The sequence below is a fragment of the Nomascus leucogenys genome, chromosome 18 (genome assembly GCF_006542625.1).
Source record: "Nomascus leucogenys isolate Asia chromosome 18, Asia_NLE_v1, whole genome shotgun sequence".
NCBI classification, from domain to species: domain Eukaryota; kingdom Metazoa; phylum Chordata; class Mammalia; order Primates; family Hylobatidae; genus Nomascus; species Nomascus leucogenys.
This window is the reverse complement of record NC_044398.1, coordinates 29128478-29145659: the sequence shown is the minus strand read 5'-3', so window position 1 is coordinate 29145659 and position 17182 is coordinate 29128478. Positions and strand designations below refer to the sequence as shown.

Here is a 17182-nt window from a genome sequence, read left to right as displayed (position 1 = left end):
GTGTGCATGCATATCCTGCCAGGTTCTGCTCCATCTATTGCTTCTGTCTCCCCACACTGTAACTTACTTGTGGTCACCTCCCCAGAATTCTCCCCCCAGCCTCTGAACCCTCTCCACGCCACTGTTATGGGGCTTGCCACGTCACTGGGATCTTTCTGTTTCTCCACGGAGCACAGAGTGGGACAGGCCCCTTTCCCTTGCACTGCAGTTGGTACCTAATCCAGGAATTGGCACACAGTAAGTGTTTAATACAAGCTTAGGAAAACGAATTCGAGGGGCGGAGGGAAAGAAAGCCTTATCCAGCCTACACACCCCTCCTCTAGAGGGGGCCCTGGCTGCCACCTCAGAGGCACCCGGAGGCCAGGCCTGGTCCCTGCCATATCACATCACAAATGGGTCATGACCCCAGACCCACCAGGAGCCTGTCACCTGGTAAAAGCCCTTCTCCCTTTTTCTTGAGTTGGGACAGGATCTGGCACTTCCGCAGACACCCATAATTGCCCTGATCCCCACCCCCAAGAAGAAGCTAGGAGCAAGGCCAGAGGCAGAGTAGGCCAGCGGGCAGTGGCTAGCGCACTGGAGCCACACAGACCTGGACTTGGACCCTAGGCTCAGCCAGGTGTGCCGCCTGGGGCAAGTTACTTCCTGAGTGAGTGAGGTTCAGTTTTCTCACATGTACAACGCTGGTGATTACAGCAATGCCCTCATAAGGCTGCTGTGATGCTGAAAGAAGTAATAACTCTATAGTAGTTTGCACAGTACCCAGAATACAGTTAAGTGCTTGTCGGGTTAGAGGATATCATTACTGTTATTTCCATGGACTACAGTAGAAAGCTGAGGCCCTCTAAAAGGAAAGGGCTACCCAAGGCGATACTGGGAGTTGGCAGCAGAATAAAATCCAATGTCCAGGTCCCAGATCAGTACACTCACCACCCTCCACTGTGTGGCTTTCTTTGAGAGGAAAAGGCCAAGGAACAAATAAAGACTGAGAAAGAAGCCCCGTCCCCTCCCCAGCCCTCTGGGCCCCTGAAACAGCACCATGCACTCTGGGCGGCCCGCACTCCCCGTCTGCCCTACGTCAGCAGGTGCACAGCACCAGAGGGCCAGCCCATCCCACTTACCTGCTCAGGCCTCTGCCGAAGGACCAGGACTCAAGTCTGCTGAGAGCGTCTGGAGGAGAAGGCGGCAGCCCCAGCAGTAGTACAAAATCAGAACACAGCTGCCGTGAGTCCTGTGGGAGACAAGAAAGGGGGCAGTGAGCTCCAAGCTCTGACCCTGCGGGCAGCTCCTCACCCACGTCATGGACCTCTATGTCCTGGCTGCCATCTCCTGGAAGGTGGAACTGGCCCACCAACGTGGAGCTACTCTAGACACTGGATACTGCCCTGCCACTGCCAAATAAAGGTCGCAGCTCCTGAACGTCACATTCGAAGCCCCGGCACCGGCTGAGCAGCCCCGCAGCCTTGAAAGCCAGACCACAGCAGCAGCCAAACCTGCCCACCCACCACTGGGCTCCAGTCAGCCCAGCCTCCCAGAGCCCCTGGCTCCAGCCTTGGCACATGCTGGGTGCCCCGCTCAGAGCTCTTCTCCCCACTTCTCTGTCTTTCAAGGGCCCCTGGCCTTCGAGACTCTGCTCAAGTGCTTCCGTGGCGCCCTCTCTCACCAGCCCCTCCTTGCTCGTTTGTCTCCAGCGGGCTGTGCACCTGGCCAACCTTGCCTTCTCCCGCTTCCCACAGGACACTCTCCCGCTCCAGGCCCAGCTCCTGGACATTGGGAGTGAAGTCTAGTTTCTCTCGGTCCTCTGAACTGGTTAACAAGGACCACAGAGACTCCTTGATGGATGAATGGTGCCGTGAAGGTGTGCAGTGAACAAACAGAACAACGTGGGCAGACTGAAGTCAGGAGGCCTCCCCCATCCCTTCTTCTGTTCGATTCTAGAATATGGGGTCAGATTGATGAGAAGGAAGGGACTTGGTGAGGTTGATACTTTTCCTTGTCATTTTACAAATGAGGAAATTGAGGCCCTGAGAGAGAAAGTGTTCCTCCAATGGTGAAAGGCAAGGCTGGAGTGAAGTCCAAATCTCCTCAAGGATGGAGGCTGTGTGGCTGTCTCCCCACCAGCTCCGGCATCTGCAGACCCCTGGCCTCCCTGACTGTTGAGGATCAGGTCAACCATGAAAGGCAGCTTCTGGGAAAAGGAGAAGGCAACGGGAGGCCTCTGGGGTAGAAAAAGTGCAGCAGGAAAGCTCATGCTCAGAAAAGAGGGATCAGCCTCATGGCTCTACTTCCCCCGACCTGGGGGCCTGAGGCTCAGGGCGGGCAGAGGGGACATCACAGGAAGCCCCTTCCAGTGTCCACAAGATGCACCTCCAGCCCATCTTCAGCTGGGTCTTTGTAAAGTCCCCTTCTGCTGGTGGGGTACACACTAGACACTAGTCTCACCACTTGGAAGAACAGTTTGGAAGGGTCTCTTACCCTGTGACCTCTCCCATGACCCAGCAACTCCATGTCCACAGAAAAATGTGCATATGTTCACCAGAAGACATGTGCTAGAATGCTTGTAGCAAGGCAATTCATAACAGCCAGAAAATGAAAACTTCCCAAATGGCCACCAACCATAGAATGGGTCAACTGGTGTTTCCACACAACAAACTGCTGCACAGGCTTGGGAATGAGTGATCTGCAACTTCATCCAACAACACCATGGGTAAATCTTGCAAACACAATGTTGACTCAAAAAGCGAGGCACGATAGAGAATACACTTAGGAGATCCATTTATATAAAGGTCAAGAAGGGCAAAAAGACTCTACGCCTGTAATAGACGAAATACGGCAGGGGTCCTCTGGAGTTCCTCCTATCAAGAGGCGGAGTCTGTTCTCCACCTGCTGAGAGCTGGCCTTGAGAGTTGTTTAGATCAATAGGATTCGGTGTGAGTGACATTTTGTGAGTTATAGAGACTAGGCCTCCTCAAGAGGTCCTGCCATTTCTGGCCTTGCCTCTCTTGGGAGGCTGCAGGCCACGGAGGGAGGTGTCTGTCTTAGTGGAGGGTGGGGAACTCCCCTGGCAACAGCCAGCAGCCACTGCCCGTGTGACTGAGGCCATCTGGACCTTCCAGTCCAGCCGACCCTCAAAGGTGACTGGAGTCACATGAGCCCAAGGGAATCAGGAGGAGAAGTCCAGCCAAACCACAGAATTGTGAGGTTTCATAAATGGTGGCTGCTTTAAGCCACCAAGTTTTCAGGTGGTTTGCTGGGCAGCAGGAGATAACTCACAGCAGGCTGGAAGTCAGGACGGTCGGTATCCTTGAGGGGGCAGTGAGTAGAAGGCACAGGGGGCTCTAGCGGGTCTGCAAGTTTCTGTTTCTTGATCTGCCTGGCGGCTACAGAAGCATGTGCCCTTCAGGATAATTTGTCAAGCTACAAATGTAGGAGATACACACTTTTCTGCATGGGTGTAACACTTCAGTGGAACTAAAGACAAATCTTTCCGTGGCTCTCCGCCCAAGTGAATCAGGTCAGCCCCGCCCTGGCCAGCCGGCCTCTGTAGCCCATCCCCAGCCCTGCAGGCTCTACCTCACTCTTCTGTGCACCCCCACAGGCTGCATCACACCTCCACCCCAGGATGCCCTTCCCCTTCCTACCATGCTCAAGCCTGCAGTCAGGTGGCACCTTCTCCTGGAGGCCCTCCCTGACCTCCCCAGGCCTTGCCTGGGTGTCCATATTCACACAGTTCTCTCTCTGGGGCTGGGTCTTCCCCAGGGTGTGTAAGTCTCTCTTCTGCCTCCCCAGCTCTCAGAGTTCTCCAAGCAGAAGCTCTATCAGGGTTGGGTGGCACCCCTATTCCTCTTCCCCCAGGGTCGAGATACCCCAACCATACTGTGATGGCCAGAGCAGGCTTCAGGGGAGGATGGGGGACTGGGATCTCAAGATGGGTCAGCTGCCAGCACCCAACAGGGCAATTCTCTCCTGGGGGCCCAGCCTTCTCCCACAGAGATGGAGGGTAGGGCTGAATCTGGGGGTGCAGTAAGGGGCTACAGAGTGCAGGGCTTATGGGGGGATTATACTCCCCATTTCACAGTAGGCCATGATGCCCAGTAAATGTGCACCACTCCTTCCCTCTTACTTATCTATTAAAACAAAATTGCAAGACCCATGGCAGTAGTATAATGCTACACCCTCTGGCAAAACAATGGAAACTGTTAGGCAGACAGAAGGAAGAGTTGTAATGCCAGACAGAGTGGGCATCGGCTCCACCAAAATCTTTCCATGTATTGACTCCATGAATTGTCCATCGGCCCCGAGTGACTGAGAAGGCGGAAGCCCTTCCCTATCCAACCTCAGGTGAGTGACTGGCTGGGGCCTCAGCTGATCCCTAAAGCCAGGGCCTTGGCCTGGCCACCCCTCTAAGGGCATCTTGCCCCCACATTTGCAGCTCCAGCTCTGTCCTAAATAGATATGTGGTCTCTGGGGAAACCCCTCAGCCCTCAGTTCCCCCCAGGGTCATCTAAGAGCTATGGCTGACACAACAATCTCTGATGAGCCAGTTTTCTCTCTCGTGGGAGGAATGGAATCCCCGATAGGCCAAGGCGGTGCTGAGGCCCAGCATCTTTCTGCCTTCTTCAGGGTCTCCACTGTACCAGCGATGATGCTTACCAGCAACAGGATGATGCAGCCACCTCACACACTACAGACAGGCCACAGCACCTGTCACCTTCCTGCATTCTACCTCCAGGACCCTTTGCTAAGAGAGGAAGCTCCTTACCCAGCAGAGAGGCCCAAACAAGCCAGAAAGTGGCGAGGTTGGGAGAGGGAAAGACATGAGATCCCAGGAAACATGGTCTGTCCTGTAGCAGAGAGAACTCCAAGCCCACAGGGGCAGCTGGGTAGGTCACAGCCTAACATCAGAAGCAACTCTGGACTGGAGTATGCCTTCCACAAGTGGGTCTGCTACCTTGGGAGGTGGTGAGTACCTCATTCCCAGAGGCATGCAAGCAGAAGGGAGCTGCCACGTGGTGCTGTGGGTGCTGTAAGCACCAGAACAGAGCTGGACTCTATAGTTCCCAAACTCCTCTGCTAAGAATCACCTGGGCTGATTGTTAAACCCACAGCTTCCCAGGCCTCTCCCCTGGGAATGGAAGTCTATGGGTCTGGAACACAGCCCAGAAATTTAAATTTTTAGCAAGTCCTCCCAGGTGATGCTCTGCATCTGGAAAGTTTGGGGGAGCACTGACAGATGACCCTCCAGGTCCTTCTGAGTCCCTCACTCCACTCCACCACCCACACCCCATCTGGAAGACACCACCCGGGCAGCAGCCTTACTGCATTGTTAAAATAGAAGTGATTTAGAAGCTTTAAGAGGGGGCAAAGATGTCAGGGGGAAGGGAGATCCTCAGCCCATGGTGATACTGGCGGCAGCTCCTTCCTAGCCCCCCTGGGCCCCCCAGAGCCATCCAGAAAAAAAGCTTAGCATTTGTGGAGGGGGGGTGCTGACAGCTGTTCAGCTGCTGCTCAGTGAGGCCCCGGAAAAGCAATTATCTTGCTCTTAGCAGAGAGGAGCTGGCTTTTACCCGCCCCTTCCCTCCCTCCCTTCTCCCTCCCACCTTCACACACACACACACACACACACACACACACACACAGCACGTGCATGCACACACACACACACACACACACCCAGGCCAAGATGCTGTGGCTGGCTCTGAACCCGCCTTCCCCCACCCCCAGCCTCCAGATTTCTCCAACTCACTCAACCTCCATCCTCAGAGCACATTTCCAACACTTAAATCATTTAGCCCGCTAAACCGGAGACGGCGAAATGGGTGCTATTTCTTAAAAACATACAGAGAGCGTATTAAATTATTGATAGCCATTAAACAGGGGGAAAAAATTAAACAGCTCTCAGCTCTTATCAATCATTCATGCAGTTTCCACTGGGGTGTTTTCTGGAGAGTGATCACTCCGGCAACCTGGGGAGCCAGCTCCTGCCGGGCAGCCTTCCCTGCCGCTGGATGGAAATGGAGGGGGCCACCCCAGTCCCCAGCAGTCAGGGGGGCAGCACTGCCCTCAGAGGGGATCAAGGGTAGGGGTTGGGCAGGCAAGTCAGCCTCTCTCCATTTGCAAACTCCCACCTCCTCTTCACCACACCATTAACAAAGGGAGACTCCAGCACCGCCTTCAGGAACCCCCTTAATTAAATCCAGCCTGCTTTTATTGAGCTGATACTACACATCAGGCCTGTAGGACCCACAAAGAAAAAAGCCTCAAGGCACCTGCACAGGCGAACGGGCTCCAAACGTGAATATACTACACTGTGATAGGAGCCATCAATGGAGAGGGGGCTCAGAGGAAAAGGGGGGCAGCCTTGGCCAGAGTGGGGGTGCCAGGGAAGCCTTCACCAGAAAAGTCATTCGTGTGTAAATTCTTGGAGGGGGAGCAGAAAATCACCCAGACAACGAGTTGGAAAGGCCATTCTAGAAAAAGGGAATAGAATAACTCAGGCAAAAGCACAGCATAGCATGGTGCCTGTGTCTCAGCACCCACCCTGCCAACAACAGGGGCCTGGGCACAGGAAGTGGAGTGTGGAGCAGGCTGGAACTTCAGCCTCTCCTCCAGGCACTGGTCACATTCAGGCCAGGCCAGGGGAAGGAAGCACAAGGCCAGGACCCTCCAGGTGTGGATGGGCAGGAGGTTGGGGTTCACCCCAGCTGCCCGGGCAGCAGCACCTCCACCCCCACATGGCAGATCCATTTCCTGGCTCTGACTCAGGACACCTAAGCCAGTGTGACGCAGACCATGGAGGCTGCAGGCCCAGGAAGCTGCCGGTCTCTCAGCCACAGACAGGCCTGGCAGAGCTGCTCAGGAGACAGGCTCCCTCCTGCCACTGAGCCATGCCAAGGACCTCAGCACCAGAGCTGTGGGAGCCAGCAGACACCTGATACCACCCAGCCTCACCGCACAGGGACCATCCACAACCAGAGGCCACTTGAGGCTCCGAAGCCAGGCCGGGATGCCGCGGGGAACAAAGAGGCTAGGCCTGTCCTTGCCCTGGTACACAGGGCAAGCTCTGCATGCTGAAAGCTGTTGAGAAGCCCTCACTTGCTGCCTTGCTCAAGAGCCCAGGAGCTCAGGAGCTCAGGATCTCAGGAGCTGGGAGCCAGGAGCCAGGAGGAAGCCCTGCCAAGTGTTGATAGCACCCTTGCCAGAGAAAGCTGCTGTCACAGGGAAACATTCTGGGGAGAGTGGTTGTTTACCACCAACGCCTGGGACCGTCAAGAAATAATCAGAAGAAATTAAATTTGCTAAGTTGTGAAAGATACAAAGGAACCCTCCCTCCCCCAAACACCCAGACGTTTTGACCTGGACAATCAGGCAGCTCTATTTTGCCTGGTTTGGGGGAAATGTCCTTAGATCTGCAGGAGTGGGTGGGTGGTGGGATCTATGTGCAATCAGCCAGGATTGGGAGACTGGGCCCTGAGTTCTGCCTGGGCTCTGCCATTAACCTTCCCCTCTCTGGGCCTTGTCTGCTCCCCTCCTCTGTACAGGGACAGATACACATTCCAGGCTCCTTCAGCTGTGCTGATATTACAGGGCAGAACTGGTTTCCAGGCGGCGTGTCCACAGAGCCTGCCAGGAACATGGGGTTCCTGAAGCCTACCCCAACACCTCTGCTACGCTCACCCAAGGACTTACGGTGATGGAGCCCAGTGGATCTGAAGTCATCAGCCATTCCCCTGCTCCCGCACACACCTGTGCTCACACCTGAATTGCTACATGTAACCCCCTCCCTTTAGTTCAGCCTCCACACAGGTGCAGGACCCATGCAGAACGTGGGTCTGACCTGGCACAGAGCAGGCTGTCAAGAAGGTCTGCTGACCAGCAGAATCAAGACAGGGATGGGCAAGCGATCCTACAACCCAAATCAAACACACCTGTCCCCCACTCAGGTACCAGCCCTGACTCCCCACTGCCAGCACGTCCCACTGCCAAATTTTCAAGTCCTGAGAGTTCTTCACTTGGGAGTTGTGTCCACACTTCTAGAAGTCTCTCACAGCCTCTACACTCCAGCCACACCACAATCACTCAGCGTTCCCTGGATGTTCATGCCCCAGGGCCTTTGCCTATGCCATTACTTTTTCAGCCCAGCCAAGTCCTACTCTGGGTCAAGCTGTAGCTCCCCATTTGTAACTGTCGCAACACTTTACACTAGACTGAATTCTATTCACATTTGTTCCAAACACTCAAACAAACCACCCCAGCCCCCAGCCTGTAGCCCCCGATCAGCTTTTCCTAATGGCTAACCTACATCACACCTGCTGTAATTTTAAAAACCATTCCCTGGATAGTGGGTGAGACGTTCTCAGCCAAGTGTAAGTGAGACTGTATTCTTGGAGCTCCCTAAGGTGAGGGAAGGGGCAAGCTTGGGAATTTCCAGGCAAAGCCAGCAGAAAATTGGCCACAAATGAATCATTAACTCTCGAGTCAAGATCTCCGAGTAGCTGGTGCCAAGGTCTCAGGCTCTGGCCTGTGTGGGCCCACTTGGTCTCCCTTGGCTCAGGCCTGAGGGTGCGCCTCCCCCGTCACCCACATCCCCTGGCCATGTGCTTCACCCCACAGCCACTAGCCATCGAGAGCAAAGACTCTGCTCTTTGGGCCAGGGCAGGCCAAACATCTTATGGGAGCGGGTACACCTCTCCCCGGGAATGACTGCAAACTTTTGCCCACACACTTCTGTCCTTCTGGAATGCCATCCCTTCCAGTGAGCTAAATCCTCTTTGTCCTTCAAGGACTGGCTCCAGCCTGACCTGCCTCCTCCCTTGCCTGCCCACCTGGGCCCCATGACCTCCGAGCCCCTGCAGCCCTGGCTGTGTCTACCAACTGTCTCCTCCCTGCCCTGGCCTGGGTGCCAGGGCCTCGTTTCTTCAGTGAAGCCCCTGCTAGGATGGGGACATTGCAGCCTCTACTGGACCCTAACAGCTATCATTAAGTTGGGCACAGACTGGGAAGCCCACAGGTGATGGGGACTGCTCATGGGCTCTATGCACAGGGGCCCTGGTGGTGGTCAGCCCAGGAGCTGGGCAAGGGGAGCAAGTGGGCTGGCAGCCATCTGCATAACTATGCAAATAGCCCCTCGCTGCCAGTGGCCACCCCATCTGGAAGCACAGGTGAGTGCATGGCAGATGATGTATCGATATCACACTGGGATACCTGTTAATGAGGTATCATCTGTGTTTCCAGACTTCAGGTCCATTGGTCATGAAGTTCATGAGTTCAGGCCCTTCTTCCAGGCAGCTTAGAGGAACTATGGTGAAACTGGAAGCCCCAGACTGCAGTGCTGGCAGTGGGGGTTTCAGTCCTCACCTGACTCAGGTAAGACCTCATGTTCCCCTGTGGGCCTTCTTTCAGAGCCACTGAGCCAGCTGTGGTGCAGCCACCATATGGCTCAAAAGAGACAGGGGTAAATGTAACCACTGGCTCCCCATTGTGGGGCTGGGTGGCTGCAGGGGGCACAGCATTCAGAGTCCCAGGAGCCAGATCCTTTGTAGTCGGCCAAGATGAGTACCAACTACCTCCTTCCCCAGGGCACCCCTTGCAGGCTGAGGCTGCCAGTTTCGGCATGGCCCTCTCAGTTCCCTGGAAGAAAAGCTTGAACTCTTCTTCGGTGGGATGGATGGACATCAAGTCTGGAAACACAGATTAAACCTTATTAATAGGTACCCCAGTGTGGTATTAATGCATCATCCACCATGCATTCACCTGTCCTTCCAGACCGAGTGGCCACCGGTATGGCAATAAGGCCGAAAACAAGAATAACAAATACCGCTGATTTGAGCAGCTGCTTTGTGTCAAGCTCTGTGCTAAGCTCCACACACATTTCTCCTGAATTCTCCCACCATGCCAGGAGATAGATACTACTATGAACATGCCTGCTGGAAAGATGAGGAATCTAAGGATAACAGAGATGCAGATGAGGACGAAGTAACCTTCCCACATCCCAAGGCCAGAGGGTGGCGGCATGGGGGTTTGGATGCAGGCATCTGGCCCAGGCCCTGCATGCCACCAAGTGCCCAGCACCCCTCATCTCCTTTGCTCAGAGCTGGAACAAATCCTATGGGTGCCACCCTGCAGCCTTCACTGAACCTTTTTCTCATCTGACCTTCAAAACCCTCCATGAGACCACTGGTGAGGGTCATTATTTCCATCTTACAGATGGGGAGACTGAGGTCTGCTGGGGGAAGGAACTTGATTTCTCTAGCAGTTTCTGCACCCCTTTTGTCCTCACAATAACCCCATGAGGTGGCTGTTGCTAAGACCATTTTGCAGGTGGGAAAACACTGATGATGGGAGAGGCAGAGGGGAATGTCTAGGGCCACATGCTGGCAACAGAGCCTGGGTTTGTGCACCCGGCTGCCTGACTCTTGACTGGGCTTCTCCCATGACCCGGGGCTGTCTTCAAAGTCTGGCACAGAATATGGGCGAGTGCATGGGCATGGTGGGGAGAAACAAAGGGTGGATCAGGAACCCAGTGTGGGGGCCTGGGAGTGGACACCACATCCCTCCCTCCCAGCCTCCCCTCTCCAGCACCATCCATATGGAGGTGGGGTGGAGATGCTGAGGACACATGAGGCTACCTCTCCAGTTCCTTCAGGACTCCTGGGCTGGGGCACTCTATACTCATTTACAATGACAGAGAGTCTTATCCGTGAGCCTAATGATCAGGCGGGGGCAGCCCAGCCATGCTGGGCACCGGGTGTGTGTTGCACACAAGGATGTGAGTGTGGACAACACCCATAGTGAAAAAGACAGGATGAGGTGGCAGTTGCATGCCCACACATGTGTGCACACAGACACATGCACACAGGCACACTTGCACAGAGGTGTGTACACCCCTCACCAATGCACATCCACACTGGGACACACACAGGACAGCGAACAGACATCCACCACCCAGAGCCACGAATAGATCAACACGGAGAGAGGCAGCCCAGAGGACATAGGCACATGGATGCCTGCAGAGTGCAGGCAGACACACACATGTGTGCACCTGGGCACACTTGTGTTCATCTGCACACATGCCCAGAGCAGCACACACCTGCATGCTGGGCTAACACAGTTTATGGGCTGTGGGCAGGGATGTGGACAGCCTCAGGTGCACACACAGCACGTGGGCCTGGGTGTGCCCACCCAGTCGTGGGTCTGGGTGCATGCATGTGCACATGCATGCACAGGGGCCTTAGTGGTGGTCAGCCCCAGGAGCCAGGCAGGGGAGCAGGTGGGCTGGCAGCAAGGTGGGCTTGCAGAATTGTGCAAGAAGCCCCTCACTGCCTCTGTGCTGATGTCGTTAGGCCCGTCCAAAACAGCCCCATAAATCACGATGCTGCCTGCTGCAAGCATTTAAATCACTGTCCCTGGGATGCAGAGCTTAGAACAGAGAAGCAGCCATCCTCAGGCCCTGACCCACGATCTGTGTGTATTAGGGGGAGATGGTTGGTATTTGGTTTTCCTTCTACCCAAGGCCACCTCCCCACCCTTACCCCAATTGGCCCCCCTGTCCTGCTAGCCCACTATGTCCTGCCTCCCTCAGGCCTTTCTTCCCCATCCCACCTTTCTTCCTTCACTCTCAGCCTGAGATCTCAAAGTGCACCACCAGCCTGAGCCCCGCCCTCCCATCCCCAGTGCTGAAAGCTTCTCCCAGCAATTGGCGCTCTAGGACCTTGGTATGGGTGGGTGGGGTGAACAGTCCATTCCCAGACAGTAACACTGCAGGTGGTTATCAGTTCTGAGATCTGAGCTGGGGTCCATACTCAGCTCCACCTCGGATGAGTCTTGCCACCCCTTCTCCCAGCCTCACTTCCCCTATCTGTAAAGGGGGACTGGAATGGGACCTCCCAGGGCTGCCCGTCCTGAGGATCTGCTGCCTAGGGAAAAGCTCCTCTGTGGATGCTGATTAATTATGACTATTAATAATACAACCATCTGTATCTCACAGTGGAGCGAGGATGATTAAAACTGGGCCCTGTGCCCCAGTGGCAGAATAAATGGGTCTCCGGGTGGGCTGGGGTGTCAACACTAGCCTGGAAGCAGATTGCTGGTGACTGTGTTGGGAGGGGCTCTTTATACTGCATAGACAGATGCTGAGAGGAAGGACAGAAAGGCAGGCAGGCAGAAAGAAGGTGGGGAGCTGGCTTACCAGATGATGAACAATAGACAATTACCCCATGCCAGGGCTCTCAGGCAGGACTCTGTGCCTGCCCCTGGGACAAAGCAACTGGGTCTTTTCACCTCTTCTCAACCCCACCCCCATCCTACAGCAGAGCCCAGAAGCTCCAGCTGCTGGAGGTAGTGAGGCAGTAGGCAAGAGTGCCATCCTCTGTCCAGAGAAGTTTTGGAGGCTGCTATCTGCCAGGGTCAGGCCAGTGCCCTCCCTGCCCCCTGCAAGCCCTGCTCCAAGTAGCGTCCATGGATGGAGGAACCTTTCTGAATGCCTCCGAGTAGTGTGGGAACAATGGAGATGGTCCCTCCTCCCACTGCCCTGTGGTGCCCAGTGCACCTCTGACCCCACCCATCCACTTGAACGCTCTTTCATGGTGAACACATCTGCCTCTCACCTCACATTCACCAGACTGTGAGCAACTATGATCAGTCCACCTCTGTGAACACCACTGGCGGGCCCCCCAGAACCCTCACCCTGAGTCAGGCACTGTTAACCCTGTAATCCTCACAACAGCCCCATGTGGTGTTTACATCCCTTTTATCAATGAAGAAACTGAGGCACAGAGAGAGAAAGGAACTCACCAAAAGTCACACGGCCAGAAGTAGTTCAAATGGAAAGCATGCTGTTTGACTCCTGAGGTCTAACCCGCTAGGCTACAAAAGCTGACTGACTGAATGAATGAGGCTTAAATAGCAGGATGCAGAAAGTTCTGGGCTTTGTAAGTGGACAGTGAAGTGGCCAGAAGATGGGTATCACAGGTTCAGGCCAGACGTCTGCATTAATTGGCTGTGTGGCCTCAAGCCAGTCACTTGCTCACTCTGGCCTTCAATTTCCTCACCTGAAAAAAGTGAGCAAATGGGGCTGCCCCATTCCCTGGCCAGATGCAAAGGCAATGGAAGAGTGAGTGCTCTGAAAGTGATCAAAGAGCATGATCATGAGGGCTATATCCACAGCAGCCAGGACTTCCAAAGCGGAGCCCAAATGCCTGTTCAGGCAGGGGCACTCAAGAACAATAGATGAAGGTTCTGAAACCAGGGCTGTCCTAGAAAATCTGGGGCACTCGGCCACCTGCACGATGCCTGTAGTGAGGTAGTGTTACATGGGCTGCTGCCAAGCCAGGCCAAACCACCTTTCCAGTCCCATTTGTTGATCATTCTTGGGTCTCATCAACACACTTCCTGGGTACCTACCCCACATCCAGCCCTAGCAGGGAGCGGGTATGGAATGCACAAGAGCTTCCTAAACTCAAGGACTGAGTGTTGACCCTCCAGGGCCTGCAATGTGATTGGGGGATGTCCCCTTGCACGATGGGCAAAGACCGGCCAAGGAGCATCTGCTAAGTTCCTATAGGAGCTTCTGGGCTCAATCACCCACTGATCGCCAGGCTGGGTGCTGGCGATGCAGTGGGGGCAGGATCTAGCCACAGGCTTGGGGGAGCACGTGAGTCACAAATACAGGCCTGTGTGCCCCCAGGCTTCCTTCCCACACCCATGGCAGGCATTACCAATTGGTCCCCACGCTCTCTTACAGAGCTCCTTGTAGCCTCAGAATTGCTATTCTGTATAGCACTCCAGGCTGTCACTCTCAGGCAGAGCATAAGACAAAACCTACAGCACTTGTTGTCCCTGTTAGTGGAGCAACTACTACATTCTGCTGGGTTCAGCCATGCCCGGGAGAGCTAAGGCCCGGTCTTGGTCTCTGGCCTAGGAGAGAGCTGCCGGATGGTGTCAAGCTTAGACCCTCAGTTTGGGAACTTCAATGGAGAGGCACAGAGGGCCTGGGGGTGGGGGGATTTGGTTTTGCTACAGAATCCCAGCTTCTTGGCCAAGACTCTCCACGAGAGTGGTTTCCCTTGGCCCGGATGCCAGGATGGGGCCTTCTGTAGCCCCACCGTGTTAGGGAGTGTGGTGGTCACCTCTGGGTATCGTGCAATCGGAAGACAATTTACCAGAACGTCCCTCCAGCAACCCGTCCCCACCCATTCCTTCTACAAGGGCACAGAAGTTGGTGAGCACTTAGGAGAAGGGCAACCCGGACAGTTTGCAGAGCCCGTCACATTTCCTCCCATCTTCCTGATGTTTGTCATTTCCTTCTGCCATCGAAACTGCTATTAGCTTAATAATCAATTCACAACTTTTGCATAAATACGTTTATTTTTAAAAGAACTTTATAATACTACCTTAAATACAAAATTAGCCTCACTCACCAAGGATAGAAGTTAAACACAAAAACAAATACAAGAGAACAAACAATGGCACTGTTTTGCTGCCTGTCTGCTGGAGGCTCCGGGTGCTGCAGGTGCTCTCTGTTGAAAAGGGACCCCAGCAAGTATCCAGTCACTGGGGGCTGTCCTTGACACAGCCAGAGGGCTAGAGGGAATAGGGGCGGAGGGGTTTTCTCAGTCCTGATTAACGTGAACTCCTGAATGCCAACGGTCACTTTTGTTTACCTTTGAGGAGCAGAAAGAAGCTCAGTTCAGTGGCACTCTCAGGATCAAGGCAGCCTGTAACAGGTCTGTTACACAGAAGAGGCTCAGAGAGGTGGGCCCACTGGCCCCAGGTCACACAGCAGTGAGTGGCCAAGCCCGGCTTCCGACCCTAGTCTCTTGCCTAAGCACAAGGTCTCTCTTCTCTGCCACCGCCTTCTCTATGCCACACGGAGGCACTTAGGCAGAGCAGAGTCGCTGTGACCTGCGGCTGATGCAGTAGCAGTTTTTACACCTGAGGTTAACAGCTGTGATTTAAGAGGTTATTTGTCTAAATTTTCAGGAATCAGTTTCTCAGGGAGGAGACAACTAACACATTGGGCTTGGGAAGCTAGTCTTTTTAGAAAATATTTATAGCATTTCAAGACAGTTTGGTGGCAATTGGATCTAGCATCTGCTATTTTCCTCACTTTCCACCATGGCTTTAAAACCCATGGCAGTTAAGACACACACACGCACACACACACACATGCACAAACACACACACACACACACACACACACACACACCACAACACACCCAACAACAACAGCAACCACATCAACGCTGACAGGAAATCAAGGCCCATCGTTTCTTTGAGAAACAAAACATGAAGCTGGCATGATTTCAGAAAGCTCATTACTGCCTCTGGTTAAAACCCCAGTGCGCCTCCTACTAGCAGTACCTAAGGCTGATGCTCAGAGCACCGTGGCCAGCGGGCCAGTCCCCAAGGCTACGGTGAGGTTCACGGCCTCCAGAGTTGGGTTTGGCAGGACTCCCTGGCCCGGGGCTATGGCTCTCACAGGAAGCCCCAACAGCAAAAGAGCCCTCCCCTGAAATTTGGATTCTGGCTACAAACTGGAGAAACACAGGGAAAGAAGGCAACCTCTGGAAATCAAAGACATCCTACGACCAGGCACTGAGTTGGCCCATCTCTGTACCTCGGGGGGTATTCACCCCTGCAAGCTCAGTGACATCTATTGTACCCATTTTGCAGATGACAAAACTGAGGCTTTAACAAGCCAGGAGATTATCCTGAGAGCACAATGGCGTATATGGTAATCTGGTCCCTCTGACCCAACCAGGCAGCCTGGTGTTCCCACCTCACCTCCGGTGACCGCCCTGCACATGGCTTCTATGCACGTGGACCCTATACTCATCCGCTCCCCACGGTCCTGCAAGGTGACTCCCTGGACCAGCCTCCAGACCTTTACTCACGCCATGACCCTCTCAATACCAAATCTCCGCCATCGAAAGGCTGCATCTCACACGGAGACCCTGAAGACCTTCTACTCCATCCTGGGGTCTCAGGTGGGATTCTGAGGCCCAGAGAGGGGAGGGGTCACTACATTGTCTGGTGACCAGATGAAAGTGAACCAGGTCTGCTGTGAAAAATCCCAGAGCATGTTGCTACTCCTGCTGTCCTTCCCATCCCAGTCCAGGCACAGGAGTGGCAGTTGCTAGTTCATAGTAAGAAGTCAGCCCAGCTGGGAACAAGGTTGGTAGTGATACCAGGGCTCGCGTCCAGCCAATGGCAAATGGTGCTTGAATGACAGACCACCTTCCAACTTGTCCAGATCCAGCCTTTTGGGCAGAGCCGTGGACCACTCTGCACCCCCACCCGCACCCGCCTCCAAGCCAGGGGACCGGAAGGCCCTCATCCATGATGCACTGGGACAAAACCCCAGGCCAGGCCCCCAGGGAAGCACTCGCCCACACAGCCTGGCTCCGGGCTGGCAAAGAGCCCCAGGGAGGAGGGCCTGCCAGCCTGGGGCCTGGTGTGCCCCATGCAGCTGCTCCCCCGGGGCTCCCCTCTCCACTCCGATGTCAACAGACACCGAAAACTTGTGTCCAGGTTGGCATCACCCCTTGCCCTCCCTCCCCCAGATCCTGTTCTCCCTCCGCCCTCCTTTTGGATCAAATGCCCTCTCCACCCCCACCCACCCAGGCATCAAATCCAAGAGTCAAAAAACCATCCTGGTTTCTGACGCTCCCCCTCAGCCAAGCCATCTGCCATTTCCACCGCTCACCCTCCCCGTGTGCGGATCTGCCCACTCCTCGACAGCTCCTTTGCCTGGGTGGGGGCAACAGCCCCTCCTTGGCCTCCCACTCTCACTTCCTTCCTGCTCTTCCTTACAGCTGTAAAGCTTTTCCTGTTTACAGCCCCCCACCCCAGGCATCCCCACGGCCCTCGAGCCCCGTGCAGCTGGCCCTGCCTGCTCCCCCTCATGGTTTCCCCATGTCCTCAGTTCTCAGGCACCAAGCATATTCCTACCCCTGGGCCTTTGCACCTGCTGTTCCCGCTCACCACCTCCTCCACCTACAGTGGCTGGCTGTTTTACAGTTTCTCAAGGGGTCTGGGAGCAGACTGCCCTCATCTAAAATACATGCCGCCTCCCCCACCCCAGCCGCTCCGTAACACATCGCTTGACATTACTACTGTACTGCACGTACTACGAGCTGATTACTGTCCTTCTGTGCCCCTCAGCCCTGCTCAATGATGTTAG

The 17182-nt window shown here is 54.7% G+C and overlaps 1 protein-coding gene across 4 annotated transcripts in view; it reads right to left on the bottom strand.

Annotated features, from left to right (window-relative positions):
- Positions 1-17182, bottom strand: part of ZMIZ1 (zinc finger MIZ-type containing 1) — a 245141-nt gene that overhangs the window by 194123 nt on the left and 33836 nt on the right. For all 4 annotated transcript variants that reach the window (XM_030797701.1, XM_030797705.1, XM_030797704.1 and 1 more), the window contains exon 2: positions 1122-1231. The gene's annotated coding sequence lies outside the window, so the exon portion shown is untranslated. The remainder of the gene's footprint in view (positions 1-1121; positions 1232-17182) is intronic.